The following is a 12711-nucleotide window of genomic DNA, read 5'->3' as shown; positions in this document are numbered from 1 at the left end:
TGAGGTACAGTGCACCAGCGCAGAGCACATTCCCGGTTACATGTACAATGTGCCATGAGGAAGTGTGAGGTATTACAGGGAATATGAAAGGTTTTCATAGCCCCCCCCTTTTTGTGCTCTTTGGCATCAGCTAACGTCTCAAAACTCCCTAAAAAAAATTAATTATATTTTTTTTTCTTTGAATGACAAATTTGTTACTTTTCCACTTTTTTTTTTGTTCCACTTTTTACTTTTGGCGATTATTAGTTATTTAGCGCCATCAGATTCCATAGCTCTGTACAAAGGGGGTAGACAGGACAGAACAAGATGGCGTACAGAAACAACAGGGGATGAGGGCCCTGTGCACGGGAGCTTACAATCTAGAGGATATACGGTGTGCACATTCTACCCCCCCCTCCTCAGAATACAGTGCAGCCAGGAGGGAACCCGACGCCCCGGCAGCCCTGGATGCCGAGCAAAATAAAGAAAAAACCAAAAATCTCACGTGTATAATAATAAAATAAATAATACTTCCCTCAAGATAGCAGCTTCCAGAACCACTCTTCCTCAAAGTGTATACACAACCAAACAGCACAACATGGAGCGCATATACATGAGGGAAAGAAAAAATAAAACACAATAGTGTAATACGTAGAAATCAAAATATAATATGTGAATATAAGAACCACTCACAAGTGGGCTGAGTGTGATGAGCTCATCAGCAATCCCATATACAAGTCTTGAATGCTGCAAATGAAAGTAGACCAAAAATGGTGCAGTATCTTCAATAGTCGGATATGAAGAAACAAAATTGCACTTACAATTGCAGTGGCACCACTCAAAGAGAACAGTGCATGTGCGTATAAATAAAATTCAGCCAAATATTAAAAAGTATTCGGTTTATTATATCCCTCGACGCGTTTCGCTGATCGTACGTCGGCTTCTTCAGGAGTAAAATACAATCAAATAAAATCAAAATATAGAATCATAAAATTACAAAACATAAACCTATCTGCTTGGAGTCCGTAAGTCCTTATATACACGCAAGATCGCTTCCGGGTACGTCATCACGCCAACCACGTGAGAGGACGTGTCGACGTCATCCGTAGAGAAGTCCTCTTTGTTTACATCGTCCGTGAATGGAACTTCCAACATCAACATGTGGGTCCCACACGCAAGGGGGCGCGCCGACGTCATCCACGGGGAAATCCTCTCCAGCTTCCATCACCCGCAGATGGAGCCTCCGCTATTGCCACATAGGTCCCAAGTGTCCATTGTCCGTCCGATAAACAGAGCGGGCGTGTGTTCGTCCGTAATAAGCCTCCTCAGACCCTCGTCAAGGACACGGAAATATCCCACAGCAGAAGCATAAAACAATAAAATGTAGTATAAGATGTAATATAAAATATAGTAAATAAATATCCGACTAAAAAAAGGTCCTAATTAAAAACACAGAGTGCAGCCACATGCTGTAATACATAGAGGAAGGTATCCATAGGACAAATGCCATAATATACATAAATACACCTTCAAAGGAATAAGAATACAATGGAAAAGAGGAGTAATATATGTGCATATCTACAAGTGTAAAAGTGCAATGTGCAATCAAGTATAAAACTGCAAATTTACAAAAAGCTCCCTATATTTGGGGAAACCCCCGGGCTGTCTGCTTTCCAGAAATATATATCTGTTTGGGTGATAAATGCTTCCAACGGTCATCATTCCCATTTCTAATCAGCAAAATAACCATAAAACCTGCAAAAAAAGCAGCGAGTAACAATGTATCCCTCGTAATGTCTGCCCCATTACTGCCAGAAAGAGAATAGAATTCCGTCTCCTGTGTATCAGGTGCTTCCCAAATCAGGACGCCTCAAATACTACATCTTGGGAGAATTCGCTTTAACAAGAATTAACTGAACAATAAACGCATCGGCTCCCTAATTCCCTGCCAACGAACAAATAACAAGAAAATAATAATCCTCACAGCGCCCAGCAATAGACTCCGATCCGGCTGGAAAACACCTTAAAGGTTTCTTCTATCTCTACTGGATTTTTATTTTGTATCAAAAGTGTTTTTGTAACATTGCAAACGTACAAAACCTCTATCGTTTCATGACCTTGAGATCACGGAACACTTGATGCAGCAGAGGTGATGTCACAATGCCCCGATGATGTCATGTCTTCATTGTGACATCACAGGTGCAGTACACAGATACAGCACATCAGAGAGCAGAAGGACACTTCTACTGTAGACTCCTAACAGAGAAGATGCGGATCGTAGTAGCTTTGCTATTTGCTATTTGCTGTTTGACTTCTGAGACTTTTCCTGTTCCGCTCCCGAAAGGTAAAGAATCCGAATAACTCGAGATCCGGATAAAACTGGGGAATATCGGCTTTCTGGGTTAGATTGGAATCGCTCCCGGTGACCGCAGCAGATCAGCGGCAAATGTTTCCATGAACTATTTCTTGCTAGCGGTTATATTGTTGAGTACAAACAGCGGTATAATTCTCTTTGTATCAGTAGCTGCCGGAATCGCTGCCCTGCAGCTGCACTCGAGGCGGTTTGGTAGAAAAATATCAGTTAAATCCGTTAGAAATCCAATGAAAACCGGGCTCTCCACCTTACAGCGGACAGCATATGATATTTAGAAATGTTTTTGGGACACAGAGGAATTGCGCGTCTCTTCCCGAGGTTCCTATGAATGAAGAAGTTTGTTGGCCGTTGATGACCCCGGTGTTGTTTTTTTTTTGCAGGGACCGACGGGAATTTCCAGCCACGAGAATCCAAGCCAACATCTAATGGTAAGATACAGACGTCTCTCAGATGGGCATCCGTGCTTCAGAAGCATGTGATCCGTGTTACGTGTGTATGTGTACAATGCACACGCGTGATTTCATTACCCGTGAGAAAGATGAAATGTGGAATATTAGATAAGAGAGGTTACAGTATCCGCTCCTCATGTAACTGTCATTTGGGGCTGGCTTTATCTGTAACTCGGGGATAATAGAAAGATATTGTATAGAGAACATGCAGCTAACGCTCCTTTTTCCTGTTTTTGTCACAAAGGATCTCTGGCGATCGGTGGATTCCGTTCACTGATTACACGAATGGCGCAATCAGGTACGCTATGTGTTTTCTTTTAACATTAATGATAACCGTATGGAATAGCAAACTACACAATAATAGCAAATGCTCTCATAGTGGAGTAACTGGAGCCGGAAAAAGAAACGCGTCATTTCTAACTCCTCTACACTAAGATAGAAGCGCAGCGTTAGAGATAAAAGACGTTCTATTAATGCCTTCGGGGAGAGGAAGGTCTGGAAGCGACAATGTGTCCTACTTTCAGAAGAGGACAGAAATGACCATTTTCTCGGATCTCGTTTAGTAGCAGATCCTATTTTTCTTTAAGCTTTAATATAGAAATCTGTCTGTGTGTTATATAAATATGTATTTATCTCCACATTCTTCTCGTGCTAAGAAATATTTTTGCTCTCTCTCCAGTTTATTCACGACCGGTGTTGAGGATCGTGCAGAACGCATTCTTCTGTGTTACATGCGCGGTGGTCGCCGGACTGGTGGTCTATTTCTACGTAAAGTAAGTTATACAAATTGTTGGAAATTCAAATGCTGCGGAGAGACATCCAACGCAACGCACTATATAAAAAATGACCAAACAGCATGTATACTATACACGGGGAGAAACCCCCCGATGCTGCTGGAATCCATTTCTTCCTTAACGGGTTCATTATTCTTATTTTAGGCTTCGCCGCTGTAGACAACGAAAAAACAGACCACCGGATGAAGAGTCCCTCCGCGGCTTAACTTCCTTGGGTAACATATATTAACAATAATGAATAATAGAAAGAGTATAAGTTTATTTTGACCGTATGATGTCATCAAACTTGGACTTTTAAAATTCATTGCTGGAACTTAACTCACCCGTCTTAAAAAGAAATGATTTCACAATATAAATAGAATATCAATTATTTGCTACTGTTAAAAAAAATGAAAAATAAGGTTGAAAGCCACATTATAGGAAAGATTTCTTTGAAACTTGGGAATCAGAGGGTTTTTACGTTTTTTTATGTACACGTTGTCGAGGGACGATCCGTAACATATTAACCGATTTGCTTTCTTTTATTTTTTTTTTTTTTTAGTAAGTCCATCAATTTCCAGTCTCCAAGAACAGGAGAGTGAAGAAAGCATTGAAAGGAAACCTAAAACATCCAGCAGTTTCTTTCAGAACTTGATGGCATTGTCAGGAAGAGAGCACACTGACAGAAGGAAAAAGAAGATTTATGATGAAGAGAAGGGTGGAGAGGAGAGTGAAGAGGAGGAATGGGAGAGAATGAAGAGAAAGAAGTACTATAAGGAAAAGGAGGACTATAAAGAAAAGGAGGAATGTGAGAGAATGGAGACAGAAAAGGAGAGGAAGAAAAGGGAGAAAAGGGAGAGAAAAGAGGAAAAGGAGGACAGGAAGGAAAGGGAAAAATGGAAGAGAAAAGATGAAAAGGAGGAAAAGAAGTACGGGAGGAAAAGGGAGGAAAGGGAGAGAAAAGATGAAAAGGAGGAAAAGAAGGAAAAGGAGAAATGGGAGAGAAAGGATAAGAAGGAGGAAAAGAAGGAAAAGGAGAAAAAGGAGAGAAGGGATAAAAAGGAGGAGAAGAAGGAAAAGGAAAAAAAGGAGAAAAGGGAGGGGAAGGACAAAAAGAAGGAAATGAAGGAAAAAGAGAGAAGGGAGAAAAAAAAGAAAATGAAGGAAAAGAAGGAAAAGGAGAAAAAGGAGAGAAAGGAGCAAATGGAGAAAAAGAAGGTAGTGAAGGAAAAAGAGAAAAGGGAGAAAAAACATACAATGAAGGAAAAGAAAAAAAGGGAGAAAAAGGAGAGAAAGGAGCGAATGGAGAAAAGGAAAAAAGAGCTGAAAGAAAAAAGCATCAAAGAGATGAAAAAGATGCGAAAGAAGGTGAAAGCAGAATCTAAGAAAGCCAAAGCCAAACTTCAACGCGAAAAGCGGAAATTGAAGTCAAAGGCAAAAATGAAAATGAAGAAAATGAAGAAAATGAAGAAACCTAAATTGAACATCGCAAAAAAACTGAAAAAATTTAGGAAATGAAAGTCATGGAGGGCGAAGCAAACAGACTCTAAACTTGACTATGGTTTCCTAATCATCAAGGAAGCCAGAATCTCGTTTTAATGATGCCCGGCCCACATGCCAGCTCTTCATTTCACTTCATTTACCCCCTTTCTCCAGTTGGATCATTCTCCATGAACTCTTCATTTCACTTGATTTACCCCATTTCTCCAGTTGGATCATTCTCCATGAACTCTCCATTTCACTGGATTCACCCCCTTTCTCCGGTTGGATAATTCTCCATGAACTCTTCATTTCACTTGATTCACCCCATTTCTCCCGTTGGATCATTCTCCATGAACTCTCGGACTGCTATCATTTGGAGAGTTTTCTATCCCAGCAGCGCTCCCTAAGCCGACCTCCTTCCATTCGCTTGATAATCTTGTATGTGGATCCGGATCGCCTGCTTTCACACAATCTGAATAAATCACATCCACTGAAACTCTCTGTTCTGGGTTTTACTCAACACTTCATAGAAAGCAATTAATTTCGTCCGGCACGATCTCTGCTTCATAAACCTGAGTTAAATTATAATAAATAGTTGTTTTTTTTAATATTATCCCTTAACCGGCTTCCAAAATGTCCCCGCTACTGCTGGGTCTATAACCCCCTGGCTGAGATTTTGGTCTGTATTGTTAACGCTTCTGCTTTACGCCAAGTGGTTAAGTAGCAGAGGGTATATACCATCCGGCCCCGGGGCATTATCTGTTCTACTTTATTTATTTAGCAGATCTGGCACTTTGTCCTCTTTCAGCCAATCATATGTTTGCTGCCAGCTTTTCTGTAGAATGAATTAGCAAACCTGCAGCCGTGCGTGAATTATTGGTAAATACCAAGAAAAAATATTTAGAATGTCTGCCTTCCCCTGATCTTCACGAACCGGATCACCAACAACCTCCTTCGTTTATCTAAATTGTTGCCATTAATGTAGTTGAGCCGCTTGCTATGATTTACGCTTTAGCCGATAAAATTCCCCTTTTTGAGTTTTTCTTGATATTTTTGCAGTTTAGAAATGATTCTGCGAATCCATTTGATTTTCTGTATATTATAAAAGTGATTCTGTTTCCAAGGAAACAGACACAGAATATCAAGTTCCTGATTCTGTCCCAAGGAAATAAGGTTGCACAGTATGGAGGTTCAGATATTTGGTTGCAGATTTCTTACAAAGCACTGGATGGATATTCAGGTTCTGCTCTTTGCTTTGTTGAGCGCGTTACGTATTGATCTGATTTCATTAAATTATAGACATTCATTATAATAAAACGGTTGCCCTTTCTGCATCCTGATTGGTCGCTGCTCCCCTCACTTTTTTCCAGTGACAAGAGATTTATCTGTATTGTTTATCTCCCATTTACTTCTGCTCTTCTCCTCTCCGCTCTGGCGTGGCCCCCCGCTTCTTATTAAACTGCGATTCTTTACCGGGGATCCTACTCACTTTAACGATAAGGGACGTGAGTTTAGGCCGAAGACAACGTCCATATACTGTATGTGCCGGAGCCAGCATATCATGTCCTAAAATGCATTTTGCAGTTGCATTTAGCTTGGACACACAAGCGCATCCTGAGCTGGGGCGAATCTCCTAAGTGAGGAGTTACAAGCAAAGAAGGAGAGTACATTTATATCTATTGCAAGGGGAGCACTGTGTTTTGTTTGTTTGTGGTATTCAGAGTAAAGATGTCCTCCATGTTTGACAATGCGGTCAGGTGTACATCTTGCTCAATGTATGCAATCCTTGATCAGCGCTTCGAGGGTGCATATTGCTGTGCGAGATGTGTGCAGGTTGCTCATTTGGAAGCACAAATCCTGAGTCTAGAGGAGCAACTGGCAACACTGAGATCTATTGACAACTTGGAGAGGAGTCTGCTGCTCACTGAGCAAGCTCTCTCGCGGGTAGAGGTGGGGGAGGATAGCGGTATGGAGGTACAGGACAGTCAGGCAGCTAGCTGGGTTACAGTTAGAAGGCGGGGTAGGGGGAAAAGCGCCAGGGAGGCTAGTCCTGATCTAGCACACCCCAACAAGTTTGCCCGGATGGCAGATGAGGGGGATGTTAGTTCAGAGTTAGCAGTACTGCAGCAAGTCACTGACCGCCAGAGGGGTGTCTGCTGCAGTAAGGAGGGAGGAGGAGCCCAGGGCAGGCCAGACAGGTGCTGGTAGTGGGGGACTCTATTATTAGGGGGACAGACAGGGCGATCTGTCACAAAGACTGGGATCGCCGAACAGTGTGTTGTCTGCCTGGCGCTCGAGTCCGGCACATCGCGGATCGGGTTGACAGATTACTGGGAGGGGCTGGAGAAGACCCAGCAGTCATGGTGCACATTGGCACCAATGACAAAGTAAGAGGTAGGCGGAGTGTCCTTAAAAATGATTTCAGGGACTTAGGTAGCAAGCTCAAGGCAAGGACCTCCAAGGTAGTATTTTCTGAAATATTACCTGTACCACGTGACACACCAGAGAGGCAGCGGGAGATTAGGGAGCTAAACAAGTGGCTCAGAAGCTGGTGTAGGAAGGAGGTGGGTTCATGGAGAACTGGGCCGACTTCTCTGTCGGATACAGGCTCTACGGTAGGGACGGCTGCACCTCAATGGGGAGGGTGCAGCTGTGCTCGGGGAGAAGATGGCCAGAAGGGTGGAGGAGTGTTTAAACTAGGGAAAGGGGGGGAGGGAAACTACAATATAGAAGGGGAAGATAGTATAGATAGAGAGCTGGGGCTTATAAATGTACCTGGGGTGGAGCGGAGGGAGGGGTTAGAATAGTTAATAGGGATAGGCTTCGTAGGAGAAAAAACCATACACCTCTAAATTGTATGCTTACTAATGCCAGAAGTCTGACCAATAAAACTGGCGAACTGGAGTTAATAATGTCTGGGTGGGTATAACAGAGACCTCGTTGGATGATAGCTATGACTGGGCGGTTAACATGCAGGGTTATAGTCGAGAAAAATACAAAAAGGGGGAGGAGTTTGCCTTTATGTAAAGTCCAGCCTAAAGGCCACACTGCGGGAGAATATATGTGAGGGAAATGATGATGTGGAGTCATTATGGGTATAAATATATGGAAAGAAAAATAATAAAATACTGATCGGGGTTTGCTATAAGCCACCAAATATAATTGAAGCAGCAGAAGATCAATTATTAAAGCAAATAAACAAGGTAGCAAATCACAATGAGTGGGTTATTATGGGGACTTTAACTATCCCGACATAAACTGGGAAACCGAGACCTGTGAATCTCATAATGATGCCCACGGGGGGGCCAGCATGGGCTATAGTGGGCCTTGACTGTTGTGCGGAGGAGGGGTAGGCTTTTTGGCGGGAATTTTGGGGGTGGAGTTGGGGGTAGATTATATAAGTGGTTGCTTTCCCGGGCTCAGGAACCATTTTTTGTGGTTAGCTTACCTGGTTGCGTGTCTGTGCGCTGCTGGGCTTTAGCTGTCTGTCTCTCTTTGCTTTTCTGTTCTTTTTTCTGGCTTTCTTCTCTCTCCCCCTCCCTGTTGTCTTTTTACCACCCCTGCAGGTTGGCGGATGGACCGGGACATGGAGGAGCTGCTTGCCGGCGTGAGGAAGGCTGCGTTGGAGCGTGGATCAGCGTGGCTGAGGGAGCAGCTGGGATCTGCGCTGGAGCCGGTTCGAGGGTCTGGAAGGCCGGTGAGGAGGACCCGTCCGCCGCGTCGTTTGAGCCCTGGTGAGGAGGAGAGGCCCAGCGACGTCCGTGGTGCGGCCTCCGGTGCCGGACCAGGCCGGAGCACCGGTGTTTCCCAGGACGGCGGCCGGGATTCGGAGCGGAGGAGGCGGCGTCCGCCGCGGACGGCAGGATCAGGTCGGCAGGCGACGGAGGGACGTTCCGGTGGGGGTGAGGATCGCGGCCGGAGCCCGGGCAGGGACCCAGCCCGCTCCCCAGACGGAGGATCCGGCGGCAGGAGCGGCAGGAGGAGGAGCAGCCGCGCTAGGCCTCCGGGGCCTAGCGGAGGCTTGGACCGGGTGTCGTCCGGAGCAGAGTCCCCAGATCCGGAGGCAGGGAGGAAGAGGAGCCGGATGGATGACCGGGTGCAGCCTGGATTGCGGCCTACGCGTGCTGGGAGGAGTGGATCGGCGGCTGTCAGGCGATTACCCGGGGCAGCAGGGGGTGCTGGTCTGTGCTCCGCTGTTGGGGGGGCCCGGGTGCCATTGCAGGGGGGGTCCCGTGAGGGGTCCCCCTTTTCCCTGGGGTCACTAGGGGGGGTGGGTTCCGGTGGGGGGTCGGGTAGGTCTGTTTCCCCTGTGGGTAGTGTAGGTGGGCCTTGCCAGCTTCGCGGTGCGTCGGGTTCTCCTTCTGTTTTAGTGGGGGCCAGGGGTGTGGGGCCGGCGGGTGGGTCTCCTGGGTCCGTAGCCAGCAGTCGGGGGTCTGTGCGGTCTGGTGTGGCGTCGGGTGTTGGGTTGAGGGCTGCGGTTCGCTGTCGCTCCCGTAGTCGGTCGAGCGGTGTGTCTGGCCGTTCTCGGCGGGTTAGGCGTTCTCGTTCCCCGTCACGTCGTAGTCGGTCTGTTCGGCGTTCTTCCCGGGTTCGGGGGGGTTCTCGTTGTTCTGGTCGGGATGTTCGGGGCCGTTCTCCTGTTCGTCGGGGGGGTCGACGGGCTTCTCGGGATAGGGTTTCCGTGGTGCAGGCTCGGGGGGTTGTTTTGTCGGGGCGGCGTGGGAGGTCATCTTCGGCTGCACATTCCAGGTGCGTTTCTCCTTCCAGGAGTCAGCGGGCGGTGGAGGATCGACGGCAGCCGGATTTGCAGCCTGGGACCGCGGCTTCGGTGGCAGCCACTCCACAGGTTCCCTCGACGTCAGCACAGGATTCTACGGCCCAGCGGTTCGGTGCAGCCGGGGGATCAGTTGGTGAGTGTCTTTTGCAGTTGATCAGCGCGTTGCCTGGGGCGCCGGTGGGTAGTGGGTCGGTTCGGGGTATGTTGCAGGGGCTTCAGGCTTTGGTGGAGGCGTGTGGGCTAGGGGCCAGTTCGGCCTCGGGGGTCCAGGGTGCTTGGGAGCCGGGGGCTCCAGTGGCAGGTGGTGCTGGGGAGCGTGCGGCTGGTGCTGTACCCTCACCTGCTGGGCCAGCCGTAGGGGGCTCGGGCGGGTCTGCTGAGGTTGCGGTCGGCGAGGTGGTGGGTGATAAGGGGTCCTTGGCCGGTGCGGTGCCGGATGCGGCGCGGCAGACGGCGTATGTCTCTTTCGCTGGTCCGTTGGGGGTGCATTTAAAGTCTGAGGTGAAGGAGAAGATTTGGAAGGGGGAGTATGTTGAGTTATTTTCTTTACTTCCTCTGGAGGAGTCTCTGGACACGAAAGAGGATGAAAAGAAGGATAGTAAGAAGGAGGATGAGGAGGAGAAGCAGCGGAAGAAGTGGCGGAAAATTCCGAAGACCTTCGGAAATTGGCTGCGGGCCTTTTGTATTTTGGCGAGTGTTATCGGGGAGAAATCCCCTGATAAGTGCTCTTCTCTATTTTGTTATGTCGATGGCATATGGGAGGCTTACAGGGTGTACGGGGGTTGGGCGTGGTGGCGTTATGACGAGCAGTTTCGTCAGCGCTTGGCAGCGAATCCTGGGATGCGGTGGGACCAGATGGACCTCCCGCTGTGGTTGAAATTGATGATGGCGCAGAAGGCGTCGCCCTTTCCTGGGGGGGCCGGCGGGGGTTCCCAAGGAGCTTCGTCGGCCGCACATAAAAAAGGTGTCTGCTGGCTGTTTAACGACAGCCAGTGCAAGTGGGGTGCCTCGTGCCGGTTTAAGCATGAGTGCTCCGGATGTGGGGGTAATCACAGCCTGTCCAAGTGCTTTAAGCGCGCCAGGGCAGGGGCAAGCTCGGGTCAGTCTGGGTCTAAGGGGGAGAACGCCGGTGAATCGCGACGCGATGCTGCCGTGGCTAAGCCGTTACGGTAGGCGGGCGGATGCAGCGTTTCTGGACGCTGGTTTTGCGCAGGGTTTTCGTATCCCTTTTGTTCCTCGGGATTCGCGTATATTGAGGCGTAATTTGAAGTCTGTGTCGGCTTATCCTGAGGTGGTGCGGGAGAAATTGGGCAAGGAGGTCCAGTTGGGCCGTATGGCGGGTCCTTTTGAGGAGCCGCCGTTGCTTGGTTTTCGGGTGTCTCCCTTGGGGGTTGTCCCGAAGCGGGAGGTGGGCAAGTTTCGCCTTATTCACCATCTCTCGTATCCGAAGGGTGCGTCTGTCAATGATGACATTGATAGGGAGCTGTGCTCTGTTTCGTACACTTCGTTCGATAGGGCGGTGGATTTGGTGCGGGAAGCGGGGCCCGGGGCGCTGATGGCGAAGGTGGACATTGAGTCCGCTTTCCGGCTGCTGCCGATTCATCCGGAATGCCATCATCTGTTGGGCTGTTGGTTTGACGGGGCGTTTTATGTTGATATGTGCCTTCCGATGGGCTGTTCCATTTCCTGCGCCTATTTTGAGAAATTTAGTTCTTTTGTGGAGTGGGTCGTGCGTGAGGAAGCAGGTTGTCGTTCTTTAGTTCATTATTTGGATTACTTTCTGTGTGTGGGGCCAGGGGGTTCGGATAGGTGTTTGCGCTTGTTGCGCACGTTGCAGGTGGTGGCTGCTTCTTTTGGCATTCCCTTGGCCCCGGATAAGACTGAGGGCCCAACTTCTTGTTTGAGTTTCCTGGGGCTGGAAATTGATTCTGTCCGTGGTGTGTGCCGGCTTCCGGCTGATAAGCTGGCCGCACTGTCGGCGGTGGTGCGGGAGGTGCGGTCTGCTAAGAAAGTTACTTTGCGGGTGCTGCAGTCGTTGTTGGGGCGCCTTAATTTTGCTTGTAGGGTTATTCCGGTTGGTCGGGTGTTTTCTCGTTCGTTATCTAGGGCTACGGCTGGGGTGCGGGCCGCTCATCATAGGATTAGAGTGTCTAAGGCCATGCGGGCTGATTTGGCGGTGTGGGAAGTGTTTTTGGCCCGGTTTAATGGGACGGTGTTTTTCCAGTCTGCCTTGGTGTCGGCCGATTCTTTGGAGTTGTTTACGGATTCCTCGGGTAGTGTGGGTTTTGGAGCTTATTTTGGGGGTCTGTGGTGTGCTGAGCGGTGGCCTGCGGCTTGGCATGATAGTCCGCTAATCAGGAATCTGGCTTTTCTGGAATTGTTTCCTCTGGTGGTGGCTCTGACGCTCTGGGGGTGGCGGATGCGTAATCGCAGAGTGGTGTTTTATTCTGACAATTTGGCGGTTGTTCATTCGGTTAACAGGTTGTCGGCTGCTTCAGTTCCGGTGGTTAGGTTGCTGCGGTGGTTTGTTTTGTTGTGTATGGAATTAAACGTGTTGTTTAAGGCTGAGCATGTTCCTGGGTATCTGAATGTCATTGCTGACTCTCTTTCTCGCTTTCAGTGGGATCGGTTTCGGCGGGAGGCTCCTGGGGCGGACGCCGTGGGCTTCCCGTGCCCGGAGGTGATGTGGCAGCTCGGGACCGCTTGCTTGCGGGATGGGTGAGGTCGTCATTGGCGCCTGCGACGTGGGCAGCTTATGATAAGGTTTGGCAGGAGTGGGACCGGCTGGTGAGTTGTGTGGGTCTGGTGGAAGGGGATGGCGCCCGTTTGGATGTTTTGTTGTGGTATCTGACTGGGTTGGCTTTGGAGGGTGCTTCC

The sequence above is a fragment of the Spea bombifrons genome, chromosome 5, assembly GCF_027358695.1.
Source record: "Spea bombifrons isolate aSpeBom1 chromosome 5, aSpeBom1.2.pri, whole genome shotgun sequence".
Taxonomy (NCBI): Eukaryota; Metazoa; Chordata; class Amphibia; order Anura; family Pelobatidae; genus Spea; species Spea bombifrons.
The sequence above is the reverse complement of the archived record's forward strand: the minus strand, read 5'-3'. Positions refer to the sequence as shown.